General features: G+C 45.9%; 1 long non-coding RNA gene across 1 annotated transcript in view; it reads left to right on the top strand.

Moving 5' to 3' along the window:
• The window catches only part of LOC137222095 (uncharacterized), a 192913-nt gene extending 167040 nt beyond the window's left edge, over positions 1-25873 (top strand). The window contains exon 3 of the long non-coding RNA XR_010942324.1: positions 25855-25873. This is a non-coding gene — a long non-coding RNA (uncharacterized lncRNA). The remainder of the gene's footprint in view (positions 1-25854) is intronic.

Below are 25873 nucleotides of genomic sequence, written 5' to 3'. Positions count from 1 at the left end.
GCCTCTTATTCTTGTCTTAGGGATGGGGCTGCCAGCCCTCCCTTTCTGAGGATATCATTGCTATCGTTCTTCTTCCTGTTCCTTGGCAGTTTTCTTTTGCCCTCAGCATCATGTCTGTGTGTCTGTTGTGTTCCCCTCTTTTCTGTTTGTTTTGCTCCAGAGGCTTTGGCTGCTGTTCATGGTTAAGAGCTGAAAAGCTGTTTGAAAACTCATCGGTGAGGCTTGTTGATTGGTGAGCTTCACTATTGTGCAAAAAAGTGGTGAATTGGTTTTGCTCTTAGGCTAGTTAGCTTCCCTAGAGAGGAGTCCTTGAACCTCCTGCCTGGGGGTTATTACCCTGGTACCCAGGAGGGATCTCTGTATTCAATAGGGAGACTTTCATTTAATACCTCTGTAAAATAGTCTTTTGCACCTGACCTAGCTGTAGGAGGCTCTCTCCAATTCATCTTCCCCCCAAAGATAAGCGTCCAGGCTTTTGTTGTCTGCATTTACCAGCTGAGGGAGGGAATGGTGGTGGTGCTGCTGGTGCTGCTGGTGCTGCTGGTGCTGCTGGTGGTGGTGGTGATGTTGGTGCTGGTGCTGATGGTGCTGATGGTGGTGGTGGTGATGGTGATGATGGTGCTGGTGGTAATGGTGGTGGTAGTGATGGTGGTTGTGGTGATGGTGGTAATGGTGGTGGTGGTGGTGATGGTGATGATGGTGATGGTGGTGCTGGTGGTGCTGGTGATGGTGGTGGTCGTGGTGATGGTGGTAATGGTGGTGGTAGCAATGGTGATTGTGGTGATGGTGGTGATGGTGGTGTGGTGGTGATGGTGGTGATGGTGCTTGTGTTGCTGGTGATGGTTGTGGTGATGGTGCTGGTGGTGCTGGTGGTGCTGGTGGTGGTGGTTGTGGTGCTGGTGGTGGTTGTGGTGATGGTGGTAATGGTGGTGGTAGCAATGGTGGCTGTGGTGATGGTGGTGATGGTGGTGGTTGTGGTGATGGTGGTAATGGTGCTGGTGATGGTGGTGGTTGTGGTGATGGTGGTAATGGTGGTGGTAGTGATGGTGGTTGTGGTGATAGTGGTAACAGTGGTGGTGGTGGTGATGGTGGTGCTTGTGGTGCTGGTGCTGGTGGTATTTGCTGTCTCCTACTTCTGCAACCATTCCTATTATTTTCAGCTCCACTCCTCACCCCATCTCCAAGCTACCTGCTATCCAATTCCTGCAATGTTTTGGGGTCCTCTGACTTCTCTCTTGTAGGCTTAGGTTAAAGCTTCCTCTGGTTGGCAAAGCTGATTACTATTCACCTGTATGTTGTCCCTTTTCATAAAATTAATTGCTATATCTGAGTTCTTATTTTTTGGTAAACTATACCTTTTATGTTCCTTTGTCATTTTAGTGCTGTTTGAGGAAAAAGCAGATGAAAATGAATGGATTTGATCCCTATTTTAAAATTAAAGTTCTCCACTGCTCTTTTATAAACCTAAATTTTGTTTCTTTTCATCTTATTTTCGGCTTTTTTCTATTTCTCTTATTTTATTTTCAACATGAAGAATAGGATCCGTTTGCAAGCACCCTGAATGGTCCAAAATGCACGAAGAGCTACAAGCTTCTCTAAACCATACGAACTCAGACACCAGGGGCCTGGATTTCTCAGAAAATAAAACAGCCCTGGGCCACTTCAATTTTTTCAGTATTTCTGAGTAAATTTTTTAAAAAATGAAGATATGCTGAAACAAAATTTAGGAAAATTGAGATAGATTTTAAACATTTGCATTTGCCAAATGTATGCTTTCAACACTGAAAAAAATTCCAAAGCAATATAATTATGCTATTCACAAGATAATTACAGGATTTATTAAATATATTAACTCATGACACACAGGCAGAGTGGTACAGTAATGAGATGCAAGCTTAAAGCACTACGATGAATATCTTCTTTAAATTGTCTCAACTCAGTTAGAGGTAGCATCAGCCTTCTAGCCCTTGGGACTTCCATGAATAGGGTGACATGGAGTGTGCTTCCATCCTCCATGCGCCCCTGCCTCCGCGCAGCACTCACACCCCAGTGATGAGATGCTCCCCGAAACATCAGCCGGGCAGCTCCCACTGAAGGCGGCGAGAGCAGAGTAGCAGGGGCGGTGAGCAAATACTGGCCCCTGTGCCGTGGGCAGGCGAGCCAGACTCGCTCAGCAGCGTGCCACAGGGCAGCTGATGCTTTCTGCTCCTGACTCCCAATCACAGGCCTGGGTCTTACACATGACTGTCTCTTTGCAGCTGAATGTCTCCTGGGCCCTGACAGCGGAAAAGGAGTTAAGTGACCAACACGGTATCTCCCTTTAAGATATTCAGTTTACCCAGACTCAACCCTACAAGGGCTTGGAAACTTCAGTGTATTCCTCTCTTTTCAGGCCACCCTAACATTGAAAGAAATGGTATACAAAACAGAAAAAAAAATTACCCCCCATCTCACTGCTCGCCAGCCAAGTAAATCAACCAGATTTTCTTCCCATGTTCTCTGTGGATGCTCTGATGATACAGATACACAGACACACAGGTACACACTTGTGTATCCTAAAATAAATAGAACACTGGCTCAGAAGTCAGACAGGGCTGGATTCAAGTCCTGTCTCCTTTCCTTATCAAATGCATGGCCTTGAACGTGTGACAACTTCTCTGAACTCCAATCTCTCATCTGTACAATGGGGGTAATAATAGTATCAACTTCAAAAGATTATCTCAGAATAAAATAACGTGACATAATGCATGGGAAATGCTGATCACGACGCCTGCCACATAGTAAGTGCTCAATAAACAGTAGTCAGTTACTGTCATTGATTCTTTAATTCAATAAACATTTATTCAGCATTTTTTAAGGTCAGGCAGCAGGAGAGAGAAAAGTGTGCCTTTCCTCCTAAAGAGTGCCTTTCCTCCTAAAATGCATCATCTAGGGCCAGAGGTGGACATGTAGACAGAAAATGAGAATTTCTATTGCATGCATGCTAGCAAGGATGAGGCCTGAACTGGGCTAGACAGGAAGCTAGGGAGGAAAGACCAGACTGATAAGGATCTGGTTAACACGGGCTGTCGGGGGTCTGGGAGAACTTGCAGGGAGACAATTTGGTATTCTGCCTTTTTATGCTGAACATTAAATTACAAGCACTTTAGATGTTGCTACCTAATCTTCCCGTCAGTTTTAATGACTGCATAATATTACACTGCTTCAAAGGACTGTATTTTCCCTCACCTTTCCCCTGTCATTTGGTTCTGAGGTTACCAATTTGGAGCTATTAGAGATATCACCACAATGAACATGGGTGTGACAGTTTTTCCTTTCAGGAATTATGTCTGTAGGATAAATTCTAGGTCAAAGGGGATGAACATTGTTTAATAGCTCCGGCAGCTCACTGCCAAGTTGTTGTCAACGGGTTCACGCACTGAATACGATCATCACTTTATGTGTTTTGTCAGAACAGGTAAAGTTGGTACTTCAGTGTTGTTTCTGTTTCCATTTCTGTGATGAGTTGTTTGGTGGGGGAAATTGAATGCAAACGAGTGTCTTGGGTAGATCTAAGGGAAGGAGAGTGCAGGAAATTGTGACTGCGGGGACTGGGTTTGAGAGGCGGATTTCTGCCATGCCTCAGTGAGGCAGAGGAGGAGAAGGTGTCTTATAAGCCAACGCCAAGTGCGTTTCTTAATTGCATTGCTTGTATTTTCCCTCTCTTCCATGGCAGACTAAATGAGTCATTAACATGGTAATCCTCACTCCTGTATGTAAGCATCACAATGTATGAAAAACTTGTCATTTCTAACCCTGACTGCCTTCTCAGGAAGGTGGGGACTGTTGAATAGCAGCCCTTTGTTCCGCTGAGCCCTGGGAAATGTTTGGAAAAGCAATTGAAGGCAGGATAATATTTGCGGATCTTCCACTATTGATTGGCAAGTTGTTGGAAGTGTTGCAGTTCTCTGCCTGCTCCATCTATCATGGCCTCAGGGAAGGAACAGTGTGAAGGCCACCCCAGGACAGAGGAGAAGATGAGATTGCCATGAAGTCCTGAGCTGAAGGAGGCAAGGAAGGGGAGGCCTGCTTCTTCTGGTCCCGTGTGACTGTTCCATGGAGAAGAAGATGCTGAGATGAAGAGGCCAGAAGGATGTGTGTCTGGTTTTTCCAGGTCAGAGAGGACCTCCATAGGAGGACATGGTAGACACATCCAGGTGGGAGGGAGGATGCTGAGAACAGGGGATGGGGTGGGGGAGGAGGCGTGCTTGTGACTTGCTTTCCTGGGCATGGTGAGCAGGCTGCATAGCTGAAGGGGGACGCTACACAAGGTCATGTCCAGCTGTCAGGGACAGCAGCATATGTCCCAACAGTGCAGGGACAGGAGTGGGCAGCTGGATAAATGAACCCGAGGTGGCATGAGGTGTGCGAGGTTTTGGCAAATTCCCAGGGGCCCCAGCAAGGGACACTGAGACACAGAGAAGGGCTAGTGTAAATGGGCTTTAAAACCAGAGGCAAATAGCTGGACCACGGACTTCAGCGATAGTGGCACCCAATGCCCCAAAGGCCAGTGAAAACAGTTACCCTTGGCAGGCACCAATCCAGAGACCAGACTAAAGTAGGCAGTCCACAGCAGAATGGACACCAAGAAGAATACAGAAGAGGGATTAACATACATACGCTACTATATATAAAATAGATAACCAGAAAGGACCTACTGTATAGCACAGGGAATTCTACTCAATATTCTATAATAACCTATGTTGGAAAAGAATCTGAATAAGAAGAATGAATATGTGTATATGTATAACTGAATCACTTTGCTGTACACCTGAAACTAACACAACACTGTAAATCAACTGTACTCCAATAAAAGTTAAAAAAAAAAAAAAAAAAGACCACAGAAGTCTTACAAGGCTCCATCAACCCTGACACCAACTGCTATTTCATGCCACCCATATTTGGGAGAAGATGCTGAACTACTTTGGGTAACAAAGGGAAAAGAATTTAGAATTCTGAATTTTAGGAATTCTAGGAAGGAGGGAGAAAGTAACGGAGATAGATGGGAAGATGTCTCAGACAGCTTGACTCCTATAATGGAATACCATTGACTAGGCGGCTTAAATGGCAAACATTTATTTCTCACAGTTCTGGAGGCTGAGAAGTCCATATCGGGGTGCCTGCATTGTTAGGTTCCGATGTAGATCCTCTTCTTGGTCTGCCATCTTCTTTCTGTGTCCTCCTATGGCACAGAGCAGAGAGAAAGGAATAGCTCTCTTCCTCTTCCTATAAAGGCACTAATCCCATCACGGGGCTCCACCCTCATGACCTAATCACCTCCCAACCCCACCTCCTAATACTATCCCATTGGAAGTTAGGGTTTTGACACATGGATTTGGGGGGATAAAGCATGCCGGCCATAACAGAAGGGAAGAGACGACTTAAACGCCAGAAAGATGGTGGAAGGCTGTGTGCTTTGAGCTAATCTTCCTTCCTTTGACCCCTAAATTTCCACTAAAATCTACTCACCTAACTTAACTGCTTGTCATCAGCTGATATTTTGTACAAAGCAAAAAAAAAAAAAAAAGTCATTTTCCAGTCCATGATGTGAAATAGCTGTGTGGCCTGGCCAAGTCACTCATCTCTATGCCTCAGTTTCCTCTTCCGTAACATGGGGCTGGTTATGGCACCATAGGATTGCCTGTAAGCCATCTAGTAAGTGAATGGCCACAAAAAGCACTCAGTGAATGGAAAGTATTGTTGTTGATGTTATTATTATTACTTTTGTGCCTAGAGAGCATCGGGGTCACTTAGAGGGCTTCTTAAACACAGACGGCTGGGTTCTACCCCTAGAACTTCTGATTCAGTAGGTCTGGGCTAGTAGGATCCAAGAATTTTCATCTCTGCCAAGATTCAGGTGATGCTGATGCTGCCAGCCCGAGAACTGCACTTTGAGAACCACTGGCCTAACTTGCTGCTTATGAAGCCACAGGGCAGGCTGTGGTGCTCAGCAGAAGGCAGTGAAGTGGTGAAAAGAAGTGAAGGAAGAAAGGCAACAAAAGCTTGGCAGTTCCAGCACAGAGCTTCCCAGCCCGTGTATCGCGGCTGGAGATGTGTGTGCCCAGAAATTGATCCCTCATCCTCAGCAGGATCCTGAAGACAAGGGCATCCAGCTTCAGCTTCAAGGGGAAATGGGGCTGAAACCCCCAGACAAGATGCCTTTCCCTGATATGCATATGGTCCAGCCCGTAAGGGGGTTTGGCAGGGTGGGGGAACACTGGGATACCTGGCCTATTGCCTCTGGCCTTAATCATGGTCAACTATTTACTCCAGGCGACCGTACAAGCATGATCGTTTCTGACATGTGCTGTGACTTGAAAACATTTGGGAAGCCTTTCTCTACAGCTGCACTGTCCAATTCAGTAGCCGCTAGAAACATGTGTCTAGTACAAACTGAGATGTGCCGTAAGTCTAAAATACATACCAGATTGTGAACATTTAGAACAAAAATGAGAAACTCATTAATAATTTGCTTTATATTGATTACATGCTGAAATGTTAATATTTTGAACATATTAAATATGCTGCTAAAATTATTTTTACTGCTTTCTTTTTAGTTTTCTTAATGGGGCTATTAGAAAATTTTAAATTGCATGTGTGGCTCCCATTACATGTACGGAAAGTGTTGCCCTAGGAAGAAAAGTGAACACTTTGCAGAAACCGTAGGTGGTTTGGCCTACCTGCAAGGGTGTGTGTGTGTGTGTGTGTGTGTGTGTGTGTGTGTAGTCGAGCTATCAGGGGAGGCAGCAGACCCAGGGGCAGGCTAAGTACTTGGACTTGAGTATGTAGGAGACAGAGACTGATTCAGAAGCTGTGAGAGGCAGAATGACAGGATTAGATGTTTAGAACGATACCTAGAAGCAAAGTTGAGGAGGGGTTGGGAGGTCTCACAAAAAACAAAAGCCCAGAGAAGCAGTGCAGTGGAAGTGAAAGAGAAGCCAGCTGATGGTTGGTCACACAGCTCAAGTCCACACCAGATATATTCAGGCTCAGGCCAGCCTAGTGGTTAAGAGTATGGGCTTTGGCGTCAGACTGCTCTATTTGATTCTCAGCCCTTCCACTTAAGGTCAGCTGTTTTACTTAACTTTCTGGGTCTCAGTTTATTCACCTATAAAATGGGAATCAGTATTACTGCGTTGTTACGAGGCGTAAAGTGGTGCAGAGATGTAAAGTGCTTAAAACAGTGTCTGTTTGGTCCCGCTTGGTCACATACTCCTCTCTCATTTTTCCAGGAGGATGTGGTCTTAGGATTGGATCAGCCTGGGTCTTGTGCCCAGCTCAGGTGGACAGGCAGCTGGATCTGTTACCCCACGAAGCAGGGAAGCATGCCAGCACCCACAACCAGCAGCTGCCCTGTCTGCACCACCCTCCTGGCTCAGTGACCTTGGGCAAATGACTCAATGAATCAGAAGCCCAACTTCCACTTCTATAAAACCTTTCTAGAGAGACTGTAAGGATTACACAATCCCTGCCCCCACCGAAGGTGACCAGCAAATAATTTAAGGCGGTGATGCCGTCATTGGCAGTAAAGACCTGGGGCTAGGCGATTATCTGTATTGGGGAGCTGTCCTTTCGGGGGGTCAGATCACACCTCAAACTCTCAAATCAGTGTCAACAGAAAGGGCAGAGGGGACTCTGGGGCTGAGATCTGATGGGTGGGTCCTGGTCCGTGTCTGTTTAATAAACATCCCCTAGCCTTCTGGAAAGCTTCCTTCACTGGCTATGCAGTTTTGGTCCAACCTGTTCTCCTTTTTGTGAGCTGGGGTTTCGTAAGAGGCCAAATTCCAGGCTGGGGCAGGATAAACAGGATCGCATGGCTGATGATTGGTGAGCCGGCCTGGAATGCAATTTACTGCAGATTTCCGTGGAGGAGAGCCGCTCACCCCCTGGACAGTTTACAGGGAGGCTGTTAAAACAGGAAGGAGCTTCTAGGCTCTGCAGGATGGCTGCTTGGCATTTTTCTCTACCCTTTTTAAAGGAATGGAGACACCAGCTACCAGCTGGGAATTCTCTGCGTCAATCTGCTTTACAAAGAATTAAAAGCCTCTTGGCCAAAGCTTTATGTTTGTCCAATGCTTTGCAGCTTACAAAAGATAGTCTATTCTAGCACCACTCCAGTTTTGCAGGTGGGGAATTTGGAACTCAGAGAGGGAAAGTGACTTGCCCAAGGACACATAGCCAGGACATGGCAGGGCCAGGATGAGAAAATTTTCCACAAAGCAAATCGGGCAAAAATAGCGTTTGTGCTCAGTCTTCTAGTTCATCAGCTAACCCTTCTCACCGGGGGTTAGCTTGACTTGAGTACAATCTGAGGGTGACGGGATTGAGAGGGTCCCTTGTTCCAACGTGAGTATCATCATGAGGAAATCTTTTTCCTTTTACCTAGCTCAGAATTTTAGAAATCTGTTTTCTTTTTTTTGAATCTGGTCAGTGTTTATTCATTATTTATTCATTCATTATGCAATCTTTTTTTTGAAAATTGAAGCATAGTTAATTTACAATGCTGTGTTAGTTTTAAGTGCACAGCAAAGTGATTCGGTTATATATACATATACATACATAGGTATATACACATACGTATGTGTATACATTTTTTCAGATTCTTTTCCATTATAGATTATTACAAGATTTTGTTGAAATCTGTTCTCTTGACCTCACACTGTTCCCTTCTCTTTAAATACAGCCCCAGCCTAACCCTGGTACCTGTCCCATCTCTAAAGGGATTTCAAGGCAGATGGGTCAGTAGGAAGAGATTTGAGTTCAGTTCCTAGCATGGCTACAACCTTACTGCCTGACCTCTCTCTGGACCTCAGTTTTCTTATCTGAAAAAGGGGTATATAAAGTGGAACTGAGCCCCAAAAGCCCATCCATGCTTCTAAAGCTTCTAGTCTGAACCCCTGCCTGTAGCTCGACCATGGGAGAGCTGGGGCCCAGGGCAACATCTGGCCCTTCCCTGCTCCTTGGTGACTTGCCCCGTTGGGGACATACACAGGCCTCCCCAGGCCTCTGAGGGATGGCCCTGGCTGCCCTCTCTGGTGAGCTAAGTGCAGCATCCGTGAGAACTGATGGTGGAGATGAAGACAGCCCCACTGAAATAAGGCACGCTCGCCCTCTGCCCCAATGCAGGCTGCCTTCCTCAAGGTAGCTGCCGACTGGCCTGGGGGAGGACTCGTTGCCATCCCAGAATGAGCAGGGCTTGGGGTGGGCAGGTTCCATTAGCTCATTCTCCTAATTGTTCTGGCTGGGGATTGTTTCTCCTGATTAATTTCCAATTAGCACCAGGAAGCCCAGTTTGGGGTGGATTCTGCCAGTTTTCCAGAGCCAGTTCTCAGCTATTTCTGGCTTGGCCAGACCCAGGACCTTCCTGCTTCCGTGGGAGCTGCCATTCTGGGAGGGCCTCCTGGGCACTGACACCCTGTTGCCACCCTCAGGACAACACTGAGAAACTGGTCTCATTATTGCCAAGTTACAAACGTGGAAACTGAGGCTCAGTGAGGTGAAGTGACCTGCCCAGGTTCCCGCAGGCAGTAAGTGAGCGGTGAGGTTGAATCCTGCCTTACAGATTTTCAAACACACGTGCATTTTCCTAAAACTGCCGCCTCCATGTTCTTCTCTTCCCAACGCAGTGCTTGAATCATTTAGAAACAGTTAATCCACAAATAAACCTCGGGCTTTGTCTTTCCCATTGGAAACCCAGATTCTGTGACAATCGGGCCTTTTTTCTAAGCTAGCCAGGAAATCTGGTCATATTAGGAAGAAGCAAAGCCATTTAGGTTTTAATAACATGGTGAGAAAATAGTGTGACTTTAAAGTCTTTATGAGCCCTGGAATGCATTTTCCAAAGCGGGAATTAGCTGACACAGGCAGAGTGTCAGCTGGAAAAACAAGGTCTGTGTTAGGTGGCCCAGAAAAAAACCTGCTTCTGTGCCCAGAGCCTCCCATTGATTTCAATTGCTGGTTAGCACAGGCCAGCAGAACAATTGTCCCATCGATGAATGTGCCATTAGGAATGACCCCACGCAGCTAATGGGGGTTTAATACTGGCTTGCTTGGTCCTTGGTATGGTTCCTGTCCTCATTTTCAGTAAGACAATTACCTGTGTCTGTCATTCCCTTTAAACTTGTACAGTAATAATTAGCCAGCCCCCAAAGAGAAGCTGGTTACCTTTAACCTTGGCTGGATGAAAGCTCAGTGACCCATGAAAGTGTGTGAAGTCATCGGACTCTGGCCGGCTAGGGAGGAATGCAGCAGATATTTGGTAGCAAATGGTTATGATATCTCACATTTGTTCATCATTTCACAATCTTCAGAGCTCAGGGTAAGCTTGAGGTCATGAGCCAGAATTCTCACTTAAGGGTCAGCAAACCATGGCCAGCCACCGGCCAAATCAGGCCCACCCTGTATTTTTGCAAATGAAGTTTCATCGGAGTACCTCTATGCCCGTTCATTTACATATTGTTTGTGGTTGTTTTTGCACTGCAACGGCAGAGATGAGGCCCTGTAACAGAGATTGTGTGGCCGGCAAAGCCTAAAATATTCACCATCAGACCCTTGATAGAAGTATGCTAACCTCTGCTCTAATTCACAAAAGCCAAGTTTGAATCCTGGATCAACCATTTACCAGCTGCTTGATCTTGGACAAATTACCTCCTTTCTCTGCTTCAGTTTCTCCATCTGTTAATTAAAGGTAGTGTCTATGTGGTAGACGCTACCAGCTCTCACCAACTCCTTCAGTTACGCACGCTGTCTTGCACTTAGGCGTGACCAGGGGACTTGCCCTTAGCAATGAAATGTAGGTGGAAGTGATGTGTGTCACTTCTAGACAGAAGCATTTAGAGCTGGGGTTGTTTTTCCATGCTCTCTTTCTCTGCCACTTAGACCAAGGAGGCCATGTGCCCTGGATGTTGTAATTACAGGATGGTCGGTTGGGTTCCCAAATTCTTGAAATGAATAGAGATCCCCTTAACTTACAATGGACGTTTAGTATGGGTGAGAAATAAATTTTTGGTGTTTAAACCAGTGAGATGGAAGTATTATTTGTTACTTCAGCAAGATCTAGCTTATGCTAACTAATCAACCTACTTCATAGGGTTTTTGTTAGGATTAGATGAGTTAGGTGTGTAAGATCTTCAGAATAGTGGCAGGCATATACTAAGTGCTCAGTGAATGCTAGCTGATATTACTTATTACATCAATTATTATGCATGAAAATAATATGCATTATTTTTATGAAATAAAATATGAAAACTTTTTTTCATAAATTATCTCATTTTTAACTTCATAATAACTATGAGGTGGTAATTATTATCCTCATTTATTTAGTCAATAAACATTTAATGGGTACCTGTTTTCTGTTAGGTAATATGCTAGATTCTAGGATGTAGAAATCAATCAGAAAAGCTTTATGTTCACAGAGGCGAGGTCTGTTGAACCCAGATTTTAGAGTGGAAGTGATGTTAAAGGAAGTTGTTGCACAACTGAATCTTGGAAGGTCAGTGAGGGTTTACCAGATGAAGAAGGTGAGGAAAGGCATTCCAGACAGAGGGAACCATCATATGCAATGACATAGAAGCTGAAATTATATGCTCTTCTGGGGGAACATTGAGTGAATTGGTGCATTAGAGGGACAAGATTTTGGTTAGGGATATAGCAGATAATATTGTTTGGCTACTCAACATATATTTGCCATCTACTTCTCTCTTACCAGCTTTACACTACAGAGAGAGAGCAAGGTATATGATTTACCAGCCTCCCTTGCAGCTAGAGAAGGCCATGTGACACAGTATCATCCAAAAAAGATGTCAGGAGACATTTCCTTGGAAATTTCAGATTAAAGCAAAGAAGCCAATGAAGAGAGCTCCTCACTGTAGGGACTTCCCTGGTGGTCCAGTGGTAAAGAATCCGCCTTACAATGCAGGGGATGCAGGTTCAATCCCTGGACAGGGAAATAGAATCCCGCATGCCGCAGGGCAACTGAGCCCACGCGTCACAACTACTGAGCTCACATGCCTCAACTAGAGAGCCTGCATGCCACAAACTACAGAGCCCACATGCTCTGGACGCCATACGCCACAACTACAGAGCCCATGAGCCCTGGAGCCTGCATGCCACAATTAGAGATGAGAAAACCCCCATGCCACAACTAGAGAGAAGCCTGCCCACCACAACGAAGAGCCCGCGTGCCTCAATGACGATTCCGCAGGCCACAACTAAGACCCAACACAGCCAAAAATAAATTAAAAATAAATAAATAATAAATAAATCTTTGGAAAAAAAAGGGAGAGAGAGAGAGCTCCTCACTGTTATTTGTGAGTGTAATGCCTGGAGCTGTGGCAGCAATCTTGTGATAATAAGGGGAAGGCCAAGAGAATTGGGGAGACATGGAACCAATATCTGGACCCTGAGCTGCTGCTGAAGCAACTCTGGAAGCGTGTCCCCCCAGAATTCTTGCCAAGTAAACAATATACATCCTTGTGATTTAAAAGACTGCTCATTTGTTATTTGTAGCCAAAAGTATCCTAATGGGGAGTTGTGAGAAGTGAGACTGGAGAGGTTAGCAGGGCCTAGATCATGCAGGGCAATAGGGGCAAGTCAAGGATTTTGCACAGGAAGGGGAAACGCAGGTTTAAAGAGGGCAAGTCACTACCCAGGATCCCACTGCTAATTGGTGTCAGGGCTGGGATTTACACAGAGATCTTCCAAGCCAAGACCAAGTCTCTTTCCACTGATGTATAGGGCATTTTGCCTCTTCAGCTGAATGGTTCTAGCCAATCTCTACAGGAGAGACTTGCTCATGGCTTGTTTTGGCCCACTGGGGTCATTTTGAAACAGGAGGGAAGGAGGCTGGGCACAACTTTTGAAAGAATGACATAGCCGGAGGACATGACATAAACTGATTAGAACCAAATGGGTCTAAGACGGTGGACAAGTCGCCTTCCACTAGACCTTGAGCCTCAGTATACGCTCACATCAGCAAGCTAAATGACACCCCCACACGCACCATGACAGTTCCAAGACTGACCATAAGGATAAAAAAGTGGGCGGTGACCCAATTCCTGGAAATCCCCTCCCCTTCCTGAAATAGCTAGAATACTCCTCCCACTCATTAGCATATGAAATTACCCACCCCTTTAAAAACTAACAACCCCATACCCTGGTGCCTTTCTCACCTTCTGAGATGGGCCACACTCTGTCTGTGGAGTGTGTTTCTCTCTAAATAAACCCACTTCTTACCTATCACTTTGTCTCTCACTGAATTCTTTCTGCGACGAGACATCAAGAACCTGAGTTTCATTAAGTCCTGAAACCAGGTGTGTGATCTCACTTGGAAGACTGTAGGTTTTGGCTGGGTTCGAGTCCCAGCTGCGTAGGTTCAAATCCAACCCGAGGCACACAGTTTCAATTTCTAACCACATGCTGTATAATTTGGGATTTTGCCAAAGCATCTTCCTATTTGGGGACCACATCTGTGAACTTCATAAATAGGGAGACTTGAGGAGGTGTGTGGAGAAATCAGAGAAGGTGAGGAGGTAAAGCAAATTAAAACCGAACTGGGGACTTCCCTGGTGGCACAGTGGTTAAGAATCCGCCTGCCAATGCAAGGGACACGGGTTTGAGCCCTGGTCCTTGAAGACCCCACATGCGCGGAGCAACTAAGCCCGTGCGCCACAACTACTGAAGCCCGCGCGCCTAGAACCCGTGCTCTGCAACGAGAAGCCACCGCAATGAGAAGCCCGTGCACCACGACGAAGAGTAGCCCCCGCTTGCCGCAACTAGAGAAAACCCGCGCACAGCAACGAAGACCCAACACAGCCAAAAATAAATCAATTAATTAAAAAAAATAAAACTAGATAGCTTAAAATCTATAAAAAAAACAAAAACTGAATTGGGTTTGGGGGAAAGACTCACAAAGACCCAGGACATGGAGGAAATTAGAAGGAGGAAGAATAGTGCCAACGCTTCCACCATCTAGGTTTCATTGGCTGAGAAGAAAGTTTACAGCCACAGCCTCCTCCCCTGCTTCTCTGTAGTTTGCACCTCTCTGATACATGTTACTGCAACAGGCAGCTATGAGACCCTGAGCTCCTCAGGGCCAGGACAGTGCCGGACCCAGCTGTGTCTCCCAGAGCCTGGCTCCGTGTGTCACCCAGATGGGCACTTACCATATCTGCCCCATGTGGACTGAAACTTAAGATAAAGTAAAATTAGGAGTGACCTCATCTCTAGGGTGGCCACCCCCTCCAAAGATAGTGTCATAAGTTATCCTAATTTTTCTCCCCCTAGGCTCCTTAAGCCAGGTAGACCCAACTCACACATCAACCCCACACCCACCCCCGAAAATAGCATCAAAGACCAGCTGATATTCAGTCTAGTTTAACAGTTAAGAGATCCAGTTCTGAGAGCCCAATGGCCTGGCTCTGCCACTTCCTGGCTGTGTGACTGTGGGCCAGTAGTTTACCATCTCTTCTTCTTGGTCCTCTCATTTGTTTAAGAAAGTAGTGATTTCATATACTTGTGAGGATGAAGTAACACAGAGGAACTGCTGACATGCACTAAGCCCTTGATGTATGTTATTATTATGATGATGATGTCAGTTGTTACTGTTATGATGATCATGATTCAAGGCAGCCCTCAGGACCCTGACCCTCACTTTCACCCTCTCTGGCTCCTAGTGCTTATAGAACACGTATCTGGAGACTCCGGACTGCTGACATCTATCCTGCCGTTATCCACTCTGGATTTGGAATCAATGTACTTGTCCCCAGGACTTGGAGCCCAGCATTCCCCTATAGGTCCTGGCTGAGTCAGCCCCTCAGGCCCCCGTGTCCCGTGTGTCCCCAGATAGGACCAGCCCTGACCCCACACTACCCCCGTCCCTTCCAGACTCGCCTCCAGCCTGCCACCCCTCTCCGCTCTCATCCGTGGGGGGACGAGGGAGGGGACGTGTGCCCTGGCAGCCCTGGCTATGCTGAGCCTTGTTTGTGTATTTCCACCTTCACGCTTCAGTGGCTGTTGCCCCTGACTCATCAGTTAGTTAACAAGCTCCAGAACCATGCCTCTTCCCTGTGACACTTCATCAAACAGCCCATCTAGGCTGCGAGGGTGCGGGCTCCGTGGGGATGTTTCCGTGGGAGAAGTTTGCTTGTCTGTTTTTCAATGCAGCTGCCCTCCCTTTCTCATTGCACCGAGAGCATCTCAAGGGCAAAGTCTCTGTCTCTTCTTTCTTTTGCAGTTTCTGAATATGGGTGGAGAATTTTGCTTTTCACAGCAAGGAGTCATGAGCCGTCTGGCTGGCTGATGGGGAAGGTGATTATTTTTAACAATAATAGTAGCTCACACTTACTGAGCACTTACTATGAACCAGGAAGTCTGCAAAGCACTTTCTGTGCATTAACTTATAGAATTTTCACAATAATGCTGGGAGGGCAGGTGCTTTTTTAAATTACTGTTTTACAAATAAAGAGACTGCGGCTTAGAGAATGACTTGCCCAAGTCACGCAACTAGTAAGTAACCAAGGCAGGATTTCACCCCAGCCTTTCTGACTCCAAAACCGTGCCAGATCTGTGCTTCTCAAACTCTGGGGGACACAAAATCACTTAAAGTGTAGCTTCTGGGTTGAGACCTAAGATTTAGCATTTCCAAGAAGCCCTCACAGGATGGTGACGCTGCTGGTTTGAGTATACACTTTAAGTAACAGAGATCGAAACTGTACTATATTCCCTCCTGGTATGTTAGGTTGACAACAGGATGTTCACTTAAGTTCTTTCCTGGAAGGAATTTCCTGAAACAGAGTCATGGAGAGGGTTCGTGGCTAGGAGTCCTGGGTTTGAACTCCAGCAGTTATTTAGTTATCATGATCTCAGGCAACTTCCATTCTTAGACACTCAGCTTCCTCCTGGGCAGCATGAGGCTAATTGTACCACCTGATGAATGATGATGTGATAATGCCCCTGAGACAGGGCTCTGTAGACTGTCCAGAAAGGATGGTTATTCAAGGAAGAAAAACCAAAAGAATATTTTTACTAATAACAACTCCCACTTGAATGGATCGTGGGCAGAGTCATTCAAGTTTTCATTCATTCCCCAAATTATTTTTATTTTTTTTGCCATCTGATGATCAAAGGTTAAGAGATTCATCAGTGTTTCATTGCACTAATTAGGAGCTTTCACTACCTCAGTATCTGAGTCCTATAGAACCCTCGGTGAAGTGTGGTTTTATACCTACAGACTGATTCTCCCAAGCCTCTTCCATCTTTGGCATAATAGATGAAACAGGAAAATAGCCTGGGTCCAAAAAAAACGAGATCACAAGGAGAGCTTGCCTGAGCAGGAATGCTGAGCAAAGCTGACACCCACCACTGCATTCCCAGCCATGGACATCCAGTGTGGAGGGCAAGAGATGCCTGGGATAGACATTGCTGGTCTGACCAGCTGACAGATTAATGGGATTTTATGTACTTCTCTTTCAGTCTCTTAATTTGTCCTCTGTAAAAAACTAGATACAGGGGGTTCGTGATGGCTACAACTTTTTTGCTGCTTCTCCCATTAAGAGATGGAAACCTAGTTTTCCTCCCCTTGAATATAAGCTGGCCTTGAGGCTTGGTTTATAATAACCAACAGAATATGGCAAAAGTGGTGTTCTGGGCTTTCCAAACTCAGGCCTTAAAAAGAAGACTGACAGGGCTTCCCTGGTGGCGCAGTGGTTGAGGGTCCTCCTGCCGATGCAGGGGACACGGGTTCGTGCCCCGGTCCGGGAGGATCCCACATGCTGCGGAGCGGCTGTGCCCATGAGCCATGGCCACTGAGCCTGCGCGTCCGGAGCCTGTGCTCCACAACGGGAGAGGCCACAACAGTGAGAGGCCCGCGTACCGGAAAAAAAAAAAAAAAAAAAAAAAGAAGACTGACAGCTTCTGCCTTCTCCCTCTTGGAAGCCAGCTGCATACTCTAAAGGAGCTTCAGCCAGACTAGTGAAGGGTACGAAGCCAAGGCGTGGAGAGAGGCCCTGAGGGTGAGAGGCTGCCCTGAGCAGTGTAGCTCAGCCAAGATTCCAGTGGAAGGCAGGTCATGAGTGCCCTCAGTTACACCATGTGGAGCAAAAGAACCACCCAGCTGAGCCCAGTCAACCCACAGGATTCTGAAATATAATACATTACTGTTGCTTTAAGCCCCTACGTTTGGGGATGGCTAGTTGTACAACCACTTATAACTAAAACATTGGACATTTCTTTTTTTTTTTTTTTTTTTGCAGTATGCGGGCCTCTCACTGTTGTGGCCTATTCCGTTGCGGAGCACAGGCTCCGGACACACAGGCTCAGCGTCCATGGCTCACGGGCCCAGCCGCTCCGCGGCATGTGGGATCTTCCCAGACTGGGGCACGAACCCATGTCCCCTGCATCGGCAGGCGGACTCTCAACCACTGCGCCACCAGGGAAGCCCCATTGGACATTTCTTGAACCTAAATTTTTTTCTAATCGTCCTTTCCATTTATACATCCAGCAAATATTTCCTATGTGTTAGGCCTGTGGCTCTCAGTGTGATCCCCTAAGCAGCGGCATCACTGGGAAACTTGTTAGAAGTGCAAGTTCTGAGCTCCACCCCAAGCTACTCCATCAGAAATTCTGGGGTGGGACCCAGCAACCTGAATTAAGGAGCCTTTCAGGTAATACAACACTCAAATTTAAGGACCACTGGGCTAAGCCAATGTTTCTCTACCCTACCTATGCATCTTAATCATCTGTGAAATTTAAAAATCTATACTTGCTCAGGACTTACTTACCCCCTGACCTACTGAATCAGGTAAGGCCTAGGTGTATGTGATGTTTAAAGAGTTCCATACTGATTCTGTTGTGTAACCATGTACCATGGAGGAATGAAAGCTGACCCTCATGAAGTTGGGCCCTGGAGACCAAGGCTTCTCAAACTTTAATGCATAAATGATTTACCTGAAGCTTTGGTAAAAGTGCAGACTCTGATTCAGTAGATCTGGGATGGGGCCTGAGGTTATGCATTTCTAATAAACTCTCATGTGAGGCTGCAAACTTCACTTGGAATAGCAAAGCTCTAGGGAGTCACCAGCTTCTCTGACTGGTAAATGGCTTAAAAGACAGTTTTTTTTTTTTTTTTTTGCAGTACGCGGGCCTCTCACTGTTGTGGCCTCTCCCGTTGTGGAGCACAGGCTCTGGACGCGCAGGCTTAGCGGCCGTGGCTCACGGGGCTAGCCGCTCCGCGGCATGTGGGATCTTCCCGGACCGGGGCACGAACCCGTGTCCCCTGCATCGGCAGGCGGACTCTCAACCACTGCGCCACCAGGGAAGCCCCAAAAGACAGTTTTATATTACACACACACACACACACACACACACACACACACACACACACACACACGTGCGCGCGCGTGTGCGCACAGAAACCCACACATACCCTTCTATAAATCTATAAATTCTTCAGTCGGAGATAGGTCTAAAAAGTGCTGTTGAGGCAGCCTCACTGTCTGCATTGCACAGCCTTTAAGGCCCTGCAGGAGATGTTATTTGAGTTCGCCTCAACAGATGAAAGATGAAAAGGATTTTGTCCAATAGACATGGAGAAGGACATTCTTTTTCTCTTTTTAAATTGCGGTAAAATTCACATAAAATAAAATTTACTATCTTAACCGGTTTTCAGTGTACAATTCAGTGGTATTAAATACATTCATAGTGCTGTGCAACCGTCACCACCATCCATTCCCCATACGTCTTTTCATTTTTTAAAGCTGAAATTCTATATCATCAAACAATAGCTCTCCATTCCCCTCTTGCCTCAGCCCCTGGTAACCACACTCTGCTTTCTGTCCCTAGGGTTTTGACTTTTCCAAGTGCCTCACCGAAGTACAGTATTTATTGTTTTGTGATGGGCTTATTTCACTCAGCATGATGTCTTCAAGGTGCATCTGTGTTGTAGCGTATTGTGGAATCTCCTTCCTTTTTAAGGCTGAATAATATTCCACTACATGTATATATCACATTTTGCTTATCCATTCATCCATTTCTGGACACTTGGGATGCGTCCATGTTTTAGCTATCATAAATAATGCTCCTGTGAACGTGGATGTACAAATCTCTCTTTGAAATCTTGGATGCAGTTCTTTTGGGTATATACACAGAAATGGAATTGCTGCATCGTATGATAATTCTATTTTTAATTTTTGGAGGAACTGCCGTACTGTTTTCCATAGCAGCTGTGCCATTTTACGCTTTCACCGACAGTGCACAAGGGTTCCAATATTTCCACATCCTAGCCAACACTTGTTATTTTCTGTTTTTATTTATTTTATTTTATTTTTTATAGTAGCTACCCTAATGGGTGTGAGGTTGGGAAGAGCCTTTGTTAAGGGAGCCGAAAAGAGCCACTCACAGTGGCTGGGGTCTAGCTGGGGCAGCATGGGGAAAGGGAAAAGAAGCCAGCAATGGTTTGTGGCTAGATTATGAACGACCTTGAATTATCAGGCTTTAAAAGTCGAATTTTATCCCGTGGTCCCTGGGGAGCCATGGAAGTTTCTTCAGCAGGGGAGTGATATTTCTATGCCATCAATTCTGAACCTGGTTCCCACATAAGGTGGGAGGGCTGCCCTGATTGCCCTGATGACTGCAAGATGTGTATGATGAGATAGAGTGACACAGAGTGACTTGGGGGCTTAGAATGAATGCAGCAGACCAATATTTGGAAACCAGGGTGGCTTGTCTTCCTTTAAAGAGATCAGTTTTCTAATCTCTTTGAGGAATTGTCCCAAGGAGGAGGAAGAGGAAGGTTTCCATTCCCAGAGAGCATAACTCTGGTCACATGTTCCAGTAAGTAATGTTCTCCTTACCACGATGAACAGAAAAATGTACGTGATGGAATGAAAATCCCACAGGCCAGCTTGCCGTGGGCAGCCTTGCTTACTATGGAAAATTCCTGATAAAAGTCAGCAGAAGAATTTCCTAGCTAGTGACTATTATTAACAGGCGCTTCAGCCTTGCGCTGACATTCAAGATTGGGTTCTTTCATGTGCCATTGCACAAGCCAGGTGATTAAACCCCTCTTGTTTTTTAAAAGCAAAGAGAATGCACCCAACTTTGCCAGGCTGACTACCCTTTTTAATAACCCACACGTCCCTGCTCAGTTAGCATGAGAACAAAACTGCAACCATGAAATTATTTTAACAAGTACCATAAAAAAAACAATTTGCTTGAGTGATGTTTAAGGAGAAGGGGGGACCCACCCCCCACCCTCTCTCTAAACTAATTAAACTATGCTATATGTCCTTGTGTAGTTCCTGACATGTTTCTGGTTCACTCAGTTTGAATGGTTGCGCAAGGATCAGCGCCAAGCTCCCAAATGGCTAACTCAAAACAAAAGCGATGTCTCCAGGGTATTCTCGAGCATCCAGCAAATTGAGGGAAAGTTATTTTGGGTTAATCAATGTAACTTCAGTTGCAATCACATCTTGCCTCATAGATAAGACTGAACACAAATAATCAGTGTTTGAAGTCCAACCCAGAATGAACTAGGAAGTGACACTGGCCTTACTTTATTCCTTTTATTTTAATTTTTTGTAAAATCATACTCTGCCTGGATAAAACCGTTGACAATGTTCCCTCATTGTCTATCCACTCAACGCCCCCCCCCCCGCCCTGATAACTTATGTTTTTCCCACTCATACCACCTATTCCTGGAAGCCACTGGCAGTTTCCTTGAACATCTTTACAGGCAAGTGGTCTATTCTCATCCTGATAGGGACCAGACATTGATTAATGGCTGGGAACTTTGGTTTCTGGCAAGACAAGCCTTAGTTTAGGCTGGAGAGGCCTTTGGGTGTTGGTCAGGCTCTCATCAAAGCCAAACTTAAAAGCTTAATAAGAGTCTTGGACACAGCACAATTGCGTACGTGTGAGACGTGAGACCCCTTCTGAGAAATGAGCTGGGGGAATATCGTGCCCTTATACTCCTTCAAACCCATGTTTACCAACCCCTTTGGAGTTTAAAGAAAATGTTCCCTTTTGAAAAGTTCTTTACCATTGACAAAACAGTAAAATTTGTGGACTACCGGCTCCCTTTCAAATTCCGAAGAACTGCAAAGCACAGATAAAACATATAATTCAATTCATTTCCTTTTAAGCATAACACAGCCAGCACCTGCCACGTGTGAGATATTAATGGGGTACCATCCTTTGGGTGAACAAGATGAAACAGATAGAGGTGCTTCCTGCCTTCAAGGAAATTAGACTGTTCTAACTTAAGAGGGGAATCAGTATGATAAATAGGAGAGCTGCTCATAATGATAAACCCTAACGTTTTCGTTACCTTCTACAATGTGCAAAGTCCATGCATATCTGTGTATGTGTATACACAACTACGAGGCTGTTCTTATCTCCTGGCAGTAGATGCTGGCAGTCTCTGACTGGTCTGAGTGCTTCTCCAACTCCGTGGAGTCATGGGTTCCCTGTGGACGTGAAGACGACCAGGTGATTGACTAAGAAAGTACAGACTTTTGGAGTCCGACAGAGATGTGAGTCCTGGCTGCACCATTTACTAACTCTGAGCTTATCCCATGAGAGGTACAATGCCCACCTCTCAGGGTCACTGAAAGCCATCTCCAAGATAAAACATCCTAACCCAATCCCTGGCACATGGCTAGCTCTCAATGCCTATCATGTCCCTTTCCCTCTCATGCGGTTCTTGCTTGATTAATCCCAAGCGTGCCTTGTAGAGCGGTAGCGGGCCATGCCGAAGCTCTGCCATGCTTCCCAGGGTCCCCCGTCCAGGGCCATTCATGTCTCCAGCCCCAGAGCTCCACGAAGGGTGTGGTCTCACTGTGGAACAGCTGCCTTGCCTCTGTCTGAAGGAGGGGCTGCTGAGAAGGGAAGCTGCCAGGAAGAACAGCAACCCAAGTTGGGCTACTTCCTGTTTTGAAACCCAGGGACTCGCTTGCAATAAGGATGAGTAGTAGAGGCGTGGGGAAGACAGTTCCCAACTCCCCATGCTTAAGGACTGCCTGTCACCCATGGTTACACGACTGGTGCTGTGCTCTTGAGTTTGCTTCTGGCTTTGCAGTAAGCCCTTCCTCCATGGGGTTCCTTTTTATAGAAATCCAAGATCAAAGGAAGGCATTATCTGGTGGCCTGACCTGATATAGGAAGGATAGCCTGTTATTCAGCCTTGCAGATGCGCCCATGGTGTGTATTGCCTCACCTTGGTCCCTCTGGCATCCTCTGTCCCTATGCACACGGATAAGAAGAAGCAGAGCTACTAGTAGAGCTGGGAGAACGCATTACTCACTGCCCACAGCTTGCCAGGAACACAATGCCTGGACCTCACCTCTGGCACCACAGTCACCACCCTCTTTCAAACCACGACCATCTCTTGCCTTGATCTCTGCAATAGGCTCCTAATCAGTGCTTCCCACGCTTTCCTTTCTGCAGCCCCTGGTCCATGCCCACGCTGCAATCAATATCATCTCTCAGAGTGTAACTCTGTGACCCAAGCCAGGCCAAGGAGAGTACAACATCCCTCTGGCCAGCGTGACGGGTCCAGGGATGGGCTGTAATCCAAGCTACTGAATAATTATAACTCCCATCTATTAGGCACTTTCTGTGTGCCAGACATGGGACAAAACTGCCGGCATCTCACTCTTTACCTGCACAATAATCCTACGGGGTCAGAGCTGTTATTATTAGAGGACGTAGATAACTGGCCAAGGGAATCTAGTGAGGGCACAGCCAGAACTTGAACTCGATTCTTTCACACTCCAGAACCCAGGCTTACACTTAAGTGAGAATGTGGACGAAGAGTGTTCTGGAGATGTTTTCTCCAAACAACAGGATTTGTCCTTTTTAGTATTTGTCTTCTAATAAGGATGGCATTATGGTGCAATATGGGCAAAATCAAGGAAAACTGAACAGCTTGGCTGCCCGAGGCTTGTCCCCCTCTGTCTCCCGCAAGCAATTGTGAGGGCAACGTATTTGCCACCTTATAATGAACATTTTATGTTTTGTACATAATACATCACCGCGTTATAGCAATCTGGTGGATCTTGGTGGCATCTTTGTGGATTGATCAGTTTCTCCCTCTGAAACTGATGTGGACATCGTTGTGCATTCATCTTGGGATGAAATCTCCTGTAAGAGTCTTCCTTTGGGGTTTGATATGAAATAAAATTGGCTTTGTGACCAATACCCACATCCTCAGCAAATGTCACAGACTCCCCAGAGAGGAAGAGTCTCGTGCTCTGGGGTAGAAACCTGGGGTCAAAAGGACTAGTCTTAAGAGCTGTCTGATCTCTGGCAAGGTGTGAGAACCCGCTAAGCCCATCAGTCGATGGGATAATCCATCCTCTGAGGTCTGGGGGAGGACTGGGCTCATGTATGTCACCTGCTTAGCGTAGAGCTGGGCACATAAAAAAGACTCAATAAATTGTAGCTCTTTTTATTCATTTTTCTACCAAGAGGAAAAATTGATTTCAAAACTCAAGCCTAGAATCCTCTGTTTGCTTGTTTATGTTCTAACTTCCTTCCTGGTTTGAATCTGTTAAAATCTATCTTTCCGTAATCTTGATTTGGTCTCTATTTGTAAATTTCTACTTTATGGTATTATTGTATTGTATAGTATTATTGTACATATATAATATTGTGTGTGTTTTTGTCAGATGCACATAGAAAGGGGTCAATTAGATATACATAAATTGTTAGTGGGAAAATAATTTCTCAAAATATTAAAATTTAAAAAATCTGCCGTTATCACATAATCTTGTAAACCCAGATGATAATGAAGCAGATTGATGGGGGAAGGGGTTTTGTGTGTGTGTGTGTGTGTGTGTGTGTGTGTGTGTGTGTGTGAGAGAGAGAGAGAGAGAGAGACAGAGACAGAGACAGAGAGACAGAGAAGTTTCAACCACAGCATATATAACTCTATAGTCTATAGTCGGCTTGGGTCCTGGTGACAGTTTGTCACCTGAGACAGTTTGTGATCTTTACATGCTATCTTCTGATAAGCCTGGGTGACTCATTTCTCTCTGGCCTGCACATCTGTCACAGCCTCTTGGCCACTCCCTGGGCTCCAGAATGGGCACATTTGATCCACTTCCTATTGGGTCCCAGTATTACCCACAAAGTAACCTTTGAACTTCCTAATCTAGTACAACCCTCTCATTTTATAATTGAGACTCAGAGAGGTCTTGGGACTTTCCTGAGATAACACAGCAAGTGAGTGGCACAATAAAGACCAGAATTGAGGTTTCATTCATTCCTACAGGTGCACATTTGTTTATTCAAAAAATATTTTTAAACATGAATAGGCATCAGGCATATTGCAGGCTCTAGAGATGCAGCAGTGGGCGAGATGAGCACAGTGCCTGCAGTCTCTGGGCTCCCATTCTAGAGGGGCAGATGGACAAGGGGATTTCAGATTGTGCTAAGGGCTACACAGCCTATGAAGGGGCTCTGGGCTACAGAGTGAGGGGTCGGTGTGAGGAGGTGACCGAGGCCACTTTAGGGAAGGTGGTCGGAAAGGGCCACTTTGATTGTGACATCTGAGCCAGCAGCCAGCCCTGGGAAGATCTGGGTCTGGGCATGTGCATGAGGTCCCGGGGAGGACACCAGCTTGGTTTGTTCCAGGATCAGGGACGTGCTTTGTGGGGCTGGCGCCCAGGGAGCAAGCCGGAAGGAGGCCGCAGGAGAGGAGGTTGAAGGGAACGGTAGAGCCACTGTAAGGTCTCATGCTCTGTCCGCTGGGCCTTTCCTTCCACATACAACCCAACCAAACTCACCCCTTCTCGCTGGATCAGATTTACACCCGGTGGTATTTTTAGCCTTCTCTCTCCAGCTCAGCGAATGCACCCCACATGAAAGAGGAGACGCATTTATCTTCGTGGTTGAGAAATGCTCACATGGGAGAGGCAACGTGACAGCAGGAAAGAGCACGGGCTTTGAAGCGCAGGAAAGCTGGGTCTGAACCTCAGCTCTGCCACTGAACTAGGTGTCCTTAAACAAGATTCCCTCACTGCTCTACACCTTGGTGTCCCATCTGTAAGATGGACTTAGTGATAACCAGTGTTTGTATAGTGCTTGGGCGGAGCCAGGCACTGTTTTAGGTCCTTTCTAAGTAGTATCTCAATTCATCTTCTTAAGGACCCACTTACGGTACCTCATAAGGCAGGCATACCTCACTTTACTGCACTTTGCAGATACTGCGTTTTTTTCTTACAAATTGAAGGTTTGTGGCAACCCTGAGTCGAGCAAGTCTTTCAGTGTCATTTTTCCAACTGCATCCCCTCCCTTTGTGTCACCGTGTCACATTTTGGTAAATCTTACAATATTTCAAAGTTTTTCATTATTATTATATTCGTTAGGGTGATCTATGACCGGCGATGTTACTACTCTAACTGGCTGAAGGTTCAGATGATAGTTAGCATTTTTTAGCAATAAAGTATTTTTTAATTAACGTATGTACATTGTTATTTTAGGCATAATGCTATTGCACATTTAACAGAGTACGGTATAGTGTAAACTTAACTTTTATACGCTCTGGGAAACAAAAAAAAATTCACGTGACTTTCTTTATTGCAATATTTGCTTTATTGAGGTGGTCTGGGAACAAACCCCCCAAATCTCTGAGGTCTGCCTGTATCATCAAGCCCATTTTATACTGATGAGGAAACTGAGACTCAGAGAGGGGAACCCAGAATTCAAATCCCAGCGGTCCTGCATCTTGCATGTGATGCTGCTGTCAGGAGGCTTCAAAGAACTAAGTTCGCAGCCTGGGCCCTCACGGTACTTAATCAATCTTCTGTTTCCCCTAAGGAAGCAGATGGATGGTGTC

Source organism: Pseudorca crassidens, chromosome 3, assembly GCF_039906515.1.
Source record: "Pseudorca crassidens isolate mPseCra1 chromosome 3, mPseCra1.hap1, whole genome shotgun sequence".
Lineage (NCBI taxonomy): Eukaryota > Metazoa > Chordata > Mammalia > Artiodactyla > Delphinidae > Pseudorca > Pseudorca crassidens.
Note: the sequence above shows the minus strand (reverse complement) of the source record. Positions and strands in the feature narration are given on the sequence as shown.